We start from the raw sequence: 10,449 nt of genomic DNA, 5'->3' as shown, positions 1-10,449 counted from the left end.
GTCCTTCACATTTGACATAAATAGGATACAAAATAGAAAAACCAAAATAATGAGGTACAAACGTGGTGAATTTTGTAAAATGTGGTTTCTTTAACAGGAGAGAAGACCCCGAGACTCCGAGAGTGCATTAGAAATATCTATAAACAGTGCAAGCACACCTTACACAAGGTCCCCAAAGGAAAAGAAAATGACATACCATTGCTTGCATTTTGCAAAAAAGACACAAAGCAGAATGCAAAAAGCAGTCTAGTTCTTCGAAACGGCACGGGCCGAAAACCGAAGCCGCCATCGCCGAAGACAAACCACTTCGGGTGGTGGGTTCGCTACGCCATCTCCACGGGACCAGAAGAAATGACAACATGAGCTTGGCCTGCATTGCCTCCCGTCTAACGGCAACGTGTCGGGAGGAATGAACAGAGCCGACGAGGCTGCATCAAGTTGCCTTTCGACCAGAAGAAGCAGGGTGGAGGCGAAGGCAAGCAAGAGACTGAGGTGTGGCATTGCTCCCTCTGCAACCCATCAGCCTCCACCATGGCAGCAATAAGGACACTACAAGAGAAAGATCCCCATCTTCAGATCCAGGGAACTAACAACCATTTTCATGGAGTGGTCGGTGGAGAAACCCCTCTCCACCGTCGGCTCCAACCACCAGCAAACGCCTAATGCGACCCACCTCCGATGAAGCTCTCCAAGCATCCGACATGATGCCACACAGCAACACGGCAAGCCAAACATAATAATAATGCTACTACTATATGCAGGTAGACCTCGGCGACACCTCTCCATAGACAATGCTGACCAGCCTCGCTGTCGGACGAGGCGTGTGATGTGGCCTGGAAACCCCTCAAGACTCTCAAACGGTGTAAAGAAGGGGGGCGGAAGAAAGCAAAGAGGGTTCCCTTGTCGGAGTTTAGTTGCACCTCATTTGAACATGTATTTTTTAGCAACAATCTTGCTTTGTTGATAAAATAATGCCATTCGTGACTCTTTTTCAGGAAAAACTTTTGATCTATTAATCAACTGTCAAGGCTGTGAAAGCCACACCGGAAGTACAAATATTATATCCAGGTCTGAAGACCACCAAGCAATGACTACAAGCAGTAGAGCGAGCCGAAGGCGTCGTCGCTCCTCCCTTACCGGAGCCAGCCAAACCTTGTTGTAGTAGACAATTAAGAAGTCGTCGTGCTAAAGCCCTATAGGACCAACACATAGGATCACAACTGTCGCCGATGAAGAGAAGCGTAGATCAGAAGAATCCAACCTGTAAACAAACAGACATAGATGAACGAAGACTAGATCCACCAAAGACAAGCGCCGACCAAATCCGGCAAAATCCACCAAAGAAACACCTCCACACGCCTTCTGATGATGGGGGGCTAGGCGGAGAGGACCTTAGTCCATCTTCAGGAGGCCGCCATCGCCTTGCCTTCCCGATGAGGATAATGAAGGAAATATGCCCTAGAGGCAATAATAAAGTTGTTATTTATATTTCCTTATATCATGATAAATGTTAATTATTCATGCTAGAATTGTATTAACCGGAAACTTAGTACATGTGTGAATACATAGACAAACAAAGTGTCACTAGTATGCCTCTACTTGACTAGCTCGTTGATCAAAGATGGTTAAGTTTCCTAGCCATGGACAAAGAGTTGTCATTTGATAAACGGGATCACATCATTAGAGAATGATGTGATTGACTTGACCCACCCGTTAGCTTAGCACGATGATCGTTTAGTTTACTGCTATTGCTTTCTCCATAACTTATACAAGTTCCTATGATTATGAGATCATGCAACTCCCGAATACCGGAGAAACACTTAGTGTGCTATCAAACGTCACAACGTAACTGGGTGACTATAAAGATGCTCTACAGGTGCCTCCGATGGTGTTTGTTGAGTTGGCATAGATTGAGATTATGATTTGTCACTCCGAGTATCAGAGAGATATCTCTGGGCCCTCTCGGTAATGCACATCACTATAAGCCTTGCAAGCAATGTGACTAATGAGTTAGTTGCGGGATGATGCATTACGGAACGAGTAAAGAGACTTGCCGGTAACGAGATTGAACTAGGTATTGAGATACCGACGATCGAATCTCGGGCAAGTAACATACCTATGACAAAGGGAACAACATATGTTGTTATGCGGTTTGACCGATAAAGATCTTCGTAGAATATGTGGGAGCCAATATGAACATCCAGATTCCGCTACTGGTTATTGACCGGAGATGTGTCTAGGTCATGTCTACATAGTTCTCGAACCCATAGGATCCGCACGCTTAACGTTCGGTGACGAGCGGTATTATGAGTTTATGTGTTTTGATGTACCGAAGGTAGTTCGGAGTCCCAGATATGACCACGGACATGACGAGGAGTCTCAAAATGGTCGAGACATAAAGATTGATATATTGGACGAATATATTCGGATACCGAAAGTGTTCCGGGTGATTTCGGAGAAAACCAGAGTGCCGGAGGGTTACCGGAACCCCCCCCCCTCGAGAAAGATTGGGCCTACATGGGCCATATGGAAGAGGGGAGGCAGCCCACAAGGGGCAGCCGCGCCCCCTCCATATAGGGAGTCCGAATTGGACTAGGGAGGGGGCGCCCCCTTTCCTTCTCCTCTTCCTCTCCTTTCCCTCTTTCCCCTTCTCCTCCTAGTAGGACTAGGAAAGGAGGAATCCTACTCCTATTAGGTGGAGGATTCCTCCTCCCTTGGCGTGCCCCTAGGACCGGCTGGCCTTCCCCTTGCTCCTTTATATACGGGGGTAGGGGGCACCCTAGGACACACAAGTTGATTGCTTTTAGCCGTGTGCGGTGCCCCCCTCCACTATAATCCACCTCGGTCATATTGTTGTAGTGCTTAGGTGAAGCCCTACGCCGGTGGCTTCATCATCACCGTCATCATGCCGCTGTGCTGACGAAGCTCTCCCTCGACACTCAGCTGGATCAAGAGTTCGTGGGACGTCACCGAGCTGAACGTGTGCAGATCGCGGAGGTGCCGTACTTTCGGTGCTAGGATCAGTTGGATCGTGACACTAGTAGAAAGACGACTTTTAGTACCGGTTCGTAAGGACCTTTAGTACCGGTTCTAGAACCAGCACTAAAGAGTGGGGACTAAAGGTCCCCCCCCTTTAGTCCCGGTTCAACACGAACCGGGACCAAAGGCCCACCACATGGCACGAGGCGCGCCGTGGTCTGGGGGACCTTTAGTACCGGTTTTTTTTTCTGATTTATTTTTGAAATAAAGCAAAAATAGCCCGTCTACTGGGCCGGCACGGCCTGCATACGGCTAGAAACCCAACCTCTAGTTGGGCCAGGATGCAGGCCCATACGGCCCAGTAGGCCCCACAGGGTAGAAGACTTGCAATAGGCCCACAAAGGCCTGCTTAGAGAGGAGCTCGACACGGTAGCCGCGGCGGGGCTTATAAACCGGTGCGAGCTCCTCTCAACTAGCGAGGTGGGACTAAACATTGTGCACTGCGGGTGGCAGCGCACCACCTTTAATACCGGTTGGTGGCTCCAACTGGTACTAAAGGGGGGGGGTCTTTAGTACCGGTTGGAGCGACCAATCCGTACTAAAGGCCGCCACCTTTAGTACCGGTTGGTGGCTCCAACCGGTACTAAGGGGGGGGGGGTCTTTAGTACCGGTTGGAGCGACCAACCCGTATTAAAGGCCACCACCTCTTTAGTACTGGTTCGTGGCACGAACCGGTACTAATGAGCGCCGCCCGCCTAGTCGTTGGAACCGGCACTATTGGTCACATTAGTGCCGGCTCAAATACAAACCGGGATTAATGAGCTAAACATTTGACCCTTTTTCTACTAGTGTGAAGACCTTCGACTACATCAACCGCGTTGTCATAACGCTTCCGCTTACGGTCTACGAGGGTACGTGGACAACACTCTTCCCTCTCATTGCTATGCATCACCTAGATAGATCTTGCGTATGCATAGGATTTTTTTTGAAATTACTGCGTTCCCCAACAGATAAAACCTTGAGCAAATAAAGAAAAACACCTAGACACACGCATGAGCCCTCCTGCCGTCAAGGATTGGGATCCACCAGGCGTCCATGGCCTTGGGAGAGGAGGCAGATCGGCGACAACGCCGATGGTAGGCAAGGAATGCCTATTCGTCGGGATGGGCCATGAGGCGAAGGGGTTGTGTACATTCGTTCATTCACAAAAGCCCACATCCATGGAGAAAATGACTTACTTTTAATCTATATTTTTTTATAAATCTATATATACTACTTAAAAAGAATGCAAAGTTTCATCTTACGCTAAATTTTCTTTCCACCACCTCTTCATCCATCCTCCCATCTTCTATCAAACATCCCGATTTTCTATCAAGCCAATCTTTGGTAACCCAATAGATGAGACCAATCTATGGTATAGCAATAAATTCATGATCCGTAAATAAATTATTTATTTCTTATGGTAAAACCTCATGCATGTCAAACATCTTTAATAACCCAATAAATAATGATAAATTCGCATCCATAAGAAAATAAATGTCAATCAATCTCTTATATTTGGTAACCCAATAAAGCACATCAATCACGAGAACATACCTATTTTTTTTATCGATTTAAGAAACGGTAGAAAATTTATGCTTTATAAACAAATGTAATATTATTTTATCTATTTATTTTACATCAAGATTTGTCCTGCATGGTCATTTATTGTGTTAAAATATATTTGGCTCCATGGCAACGTAAGGGGCACATACCTAATATACATTAATATTCTGTTACTACTCACATAATATTCTATTAATGTCATTGATTTGTCTTTGCTTCACTAGCGAACTACATTTGGCGAAATGTTGAACTTCTGCGTTTTTTGTTCAACAAGGCGTGCAATATACCATTGAAAATATGTTGATAAGGAGATTTCTTCTCTTCTAGAACATTTCTGCACAATCCGCACGGTTTAAGATTAGTTTTGAAAATACTACTTTTTTTACTAAAAATAGGGATAGTAATTTTGATCGCATTTTCAAATGGTTTGTGGGATTGATGCAGACGATATGGAGTTGGAATTTTGCTGAAAGCGTGTTCCTTTTTCACATACAAAGTGTTCTCAAATTCCATCTGAAAAGTAATTTGAAATGGTTGGATCTTTAATTTTCCAATGGTCTATGAGAATGCAGAAAACGGCATGGCATTGGAATCTCTATCTCTATATCTACTATATCTACTATACTACTATTTAAAAAGAACGCAAGGTTCCCATTTTAATTTTCTTTTCACCACCCCTTCGTTCAACCTTCCATGTATATGATAATCAATCACTTTAATTTACTTAACTTCTGAACCAATTTCAATTTAATTTATCTCTACTGCTTAAATAGAACGCAAGGTTCCCATTTCATCTTTCTTCCCACCACCCCTTTGTCCAACATTTTATGTATATGATAATCAATCACCTTAATTTACTTACCTTCCGAACCAATTCTACTTTAATTTACTTACCAAAATTCTAATCAAAATATAAGGTAATTCACGATCAGAATTTGATGAACATTTATTGACACAATCGCATTACTATTGACAGGTAAATCACAATCTAACGTACTAGAATATTTATATCCCGTTGCAACACACGGGGCATTGTTCTAGTACTACTTAAAAAGAATGTAAGGTTTCATATTTCATGTTTCTTCTCACCACCTTCGCGTCCAACCTTCTCGTTATGATAATCAATAATCTTCATTTACTTACATTCTGAACCAATTTTATTTTAATTTTATTTACCAAACTTCTCATCAAATTATAAGGTAAACCACGTGCAGGATTTGATAAATATATCTTTACACAATTAAATTAATATGGTCAAGTAAATCACAAGCTAATGTACTAGAATATTTATATCCCGTTAAAATGCACGGGCATCGTCCTACGTCGAATTTTGCCCACCACCTCTTCGTCCACACACCCTCCATTGATTTTCCCAGTTATCCATTGATATGTCTCCAACGTATCTATAATTTATGAAGTATTCATGCCATGTTTACAACAATTTTATATGGTTTTGGTATGATTGGCATGGAACTAACCCGGACTGACTCTGTTTTTAGCAGAACTACCGTGGTGTTATTTTTTGTGCAGAAATAAAAGTTCTCCAAATGAGCTAAAACTTTTTCACGATTTTTTTGGAACAAAAGAGACCCCCGAAGCTTCATGGGAGGGCCAGAAGAGCCACGAGGAGGACACAACCCACCAGGGCGCGTCTGAGGGGCCCGGCATGCCCCGCTGGGTTGTGCTCACCTCGAGGCCCATCTTCACGTGAAACCAACGCCAAAAAATCTTGTAAATAAAGAAACTAACAGAAATAACCCTAGATGAGAAGTTCCACCGCCGCAAGCCTCTGTAGCCACGAAAAACCAATCTAGAATCCGTTCCGGCACTCCGCCGGAGAGGGAAATCATCACTGGAGGCCATCTTCATCATTCGTATGGTCTCCATGATGAGGTGGGAGTAGTCCATCCTCGGGGCTGAGGGTTTGTACCAGTATTATAAATCTGAATTTGCTTTGGTGTTATTTTAGTATGAACTCTTGATGATCGACCGAAAATAATAACTTAGCGTTATTTAAGTACGAACTCTTGATAGATCAATCGGAAAGAATAACTTGGTGTTATTTTAGTAATTAGATCGATCAAAAAGAATAGCTATAAACAATTTCTTCTTATGTTCTCCGCTAGATAAGAATTTTGGAGTGATTCTTCATTGTACTGTGAGGGATGGTTATATGATCCAATAATATTAGCATTGTTGAGAGATTGCACTAGCGAAAGTACGGACCCTAGGCCTCATTTTTAAGCATTGCAATACCGTTTGTGCTCCGTTTTATCAATTGCTAGCTTGCTGTTTTTTATTGTTTCTATTACAAAACTCAATATCTACTATCCATATTACACTTGTATCATCATCTCTTCGCCGAACTAGTGCACCTGCACAATTTACCATTGTATTTGGTGTGTTGGGGACACAAGAGACTTTTTGTTATTTGGTTGCAGGGTTGCTTGAGAGAGACCATCTTCATCCTACGCCTCCCATGGATTGATAAACTTTAGGTCATCCACCCAAGGGAAAATTGCTACTGTTCTACAAAACTCTGCGCTTGGAGGCCCAACACGAGTCTACAAGAATAAAGTTGCGTAGTAGACATCATCCATCCCTTCTGATTTCCATCAAACCAATCTTTTATAACCTGATAAACCAGATCAATCATAGTATAGCAATAAATTGATGGCCCATAAATAAATTATTTCTTATGGTAAAACCTGGTTGCGGCCAGACATCTTTGATAATCCAATAAATAGCAACAATTTAACGTCCATAAGCAAATAAATATCAATAAATCTCTTATATTTGTTGACCCACTAAATCAACTTGATTAGGAGCACATACCTATTTTATCAGTTTAAGAAATGACAAAAAATCTGTGCTTTATAACAAAAACACAATCCTATTTTGTCTATTTGTTTTGCATCAAGATTTGTCTTGTATAGTCCTCTTATTGTGTTAAAATATATTTGGCCCCATGACAACGCATGGACACATAATTAGTTAAACTAAGAAAAAATCTCTGTCATTTCCTAAGGCTATCATTTCAAACAGCGCTTCCGTGTACAGTCATTTTGCGCAACCCCACATGATAACGAATGCCTATAATTCTCGAAACAGGCTCTCATCCGCTTTATAGACAAATCACCTAACAAAGTACACGGCTTCACAATTACTTAGCAAGTTCGTTATGTACACACATATCGAACTAACCAATTTAATCCAGTATTCCACTATCCCAGGATATGTTTGTTAACCTCACCCATCTAAAATAGTTTTTCAAGTATTACGTATGCATTGCATATTTTAATATACACGCATCTAGCACCCTACTATTTCCATGCATCGGAAAGTGTCAGGCAAATTAGATCAGTTTTGGAAGCAAATGTACTGAATTATTAGCTGTACGTGGCACATATAGATTTCTCCAATGACCACACACGATTAATATATTGGATTATATGCACCACAATGAGTCGTAATCCACCTAATCTCGCATGTAATCGTGCAACGACTACACCAAATAGAATCATAAGGGATCATGTGGCCGATATATATATCGTTTATGCATGTGTCATCAACGATTGCTAACCTAATCAGTGTACTAATTGTATATACGGTCCACGCCGAGGTCAAAGCTCGAATTGAAGACACGGTCCTGATAGAAAGTTCAGATGCAACATACACTTGCTGCTCGACCTAATTCCTGATTTTCTTAATTATGCCTGGCTGTAGCATATGCGTGTTCAAGGTCAGCCCTGCCGAGTCTTCTGGCTGGTTTTTGGTGTTCATAAGCAGTGGACGTACATACATGCACATTAATTATGTACTCTCAATACAATGACCCGGCAGCTAATCATGTTGGTTTGGTGTATTCGCTATCATATATACATAAATAATCAGGTATGATTATAAGATCGATGTACCTTTGAGGGTCTGAAATAGTGTGAAGGGAGTGGTATTTCTTTTCCTTGGCAAGATCATCATGAAATAACAAGGATAGGCTTTTAAACAAGTGAAGCGTCCCGCCAAAACAAAAGTGAAGCCTAGTACGGCACTGAAGTGAAATGTGTAGCAAAGTCCAAAATTATGAAAATGTACCAAATTCTTTATATATGGTGTACTAGCTACTACATCCGTTCCTAAATATAAGTCTTTTTTAAGATTTCACCATGGACTATATACGGATATATATAGATATATTTTAAAATGTATATTCACTCATTTTTTATGTAGTTCATATTAAAATCTCTAAAAAGACTTATATTTAAGAATGGAGGGGTACTATTCACAAGAGCCGCAGGAGTTTCAGCACAGTAGTTTGATTTATCCGTAGAAAAGTACCACTACGTGTATTGAAGTTTTCAAGTTGTTTTCTTGTATTAGTTTGGTTTGCTGCTTCCATACGGCGGTGACAGGGAAAGAATAGTCCGCGCACAGCTTAGCACGGATGAAACGACGCGACAAGACGTGGCAACAACCAAATTAAAGGTCATGCTAGCTAGCTACATAGGGCTGAAAGGGACATTCAGTTGGCGACGTGACATGACATGGGAGATATAGCCATGCATGTAGGCGCGTTCGTAGCCAAAAATGGGAAGGCACGGTCGAGATCGTTGGCCGTCGTCCGGGTTACACACAACCCTTTCCTTGTTCCCCGGTCCAAAGCTACGTACGATTAAGTTTCTCCCGGTCCACATGATCAGAGGAACGAGATGGAGGGGCCGGCTTGACACGGTCGTGCATGCATGGCTAGTTTACTGTAAAAAAAAAATTATGCCATGTGTCTGAAAAGGACATGGCCAGTTTACGGTCGGTGCATCTGAGGTGATCAAGTCAAGTTTAGTACATACAGTATCGTACGTGCGTTTAGAATATTTTTTGTTAAGAATAAAATTTGTAAAATAGAATGATGTGGAAACTAGGTATTGCCGAGTCAGTGCATACATGCTTGCATACGGGTGGGCAGGGGAGTACCATGTACATCTTCCATGATGCAGAGGACATCAGGTCCAAATTCCTTCCAATTGATTTCATGTATGTATATAAGGATTTCCTATTTGTAAGTCACCTAAAAACGTTTTGGTGCCAGTCAAATTTCCTAGCCATTGAATTTCAGCCCAACGGCTCTGCTCCATTTTTCACCTCCCGCGAGCCCATCTCCTTCTTCACCCATGCCTCTCCTCCGCCGGCAATGCCGCGGCAAGCCACATTGTTTCTGTCCCGGCACAGCCTACTCCGCGCCATGTAAAATGAAAACCACTCATGAACTCTCCCTTGAACATGTGAACTCCTTCATGTCCTATGCGATCGTAGCCGCGGCGTCCCCAATCAGGTCCTGGTGAGGCCTCACTGCGATGCTCCGGCCAGACATTTCAGCCCTGTCATGGCCTTGCTGCTATGCTCGCCTCCGCGCTGACCTTGTCTCAGCCTTGTTGCCATGCGCCACCCCCTTTTTTCTTCATGAAAAATGACTTCGACAAAACTTTATTTCAGTCAACTCACAAATAGCTCATGATTAATTTTTAACACCCCAACTCGAAGTGATATGCATGTGTGATTTTATACGGATACTGGGTCCAAATCGTTTTATTTGATATTTTGTGTGTGTATGCATAATGTTTGACAGCCCAACTTGAAGTGTCAACATGTGTAATTTTATAGGGGTACACACCGGGTCATTTTCGTTCTAGGTAGATGGCAAGATGTTGGCATTGGTGTGCACCTGCATGCCGGAAATTCGCCGGGGCACGCATCTGCCCAACCTGTGCCAGCTGCCCAATCGCCTTGTGATCTGCAAAGTCGTCGGATCCCGCACGAGGGCACATCAAGTTTAAAATTTTAATTTTTTAAACTTGTGATTTTGTCCGTCAT

This window comes from Triticum urartu, chromosome 4 (assembly GCF_003073215.2).
Source record: "Triticum urartu cultivar G1812 chromosome 4, Tu2.1, whole genome shotgun sequence".
NCBI classification, from domain to species: domain Eukaryota; kingdom Viridiplantae; phylum Streptophyta; class Magnoliopsida; order Poales; family Poaceae; genus Triticum; species Triticum urartu.
This window is presented reverse-complemented; position numbering follows the sequence as displayed.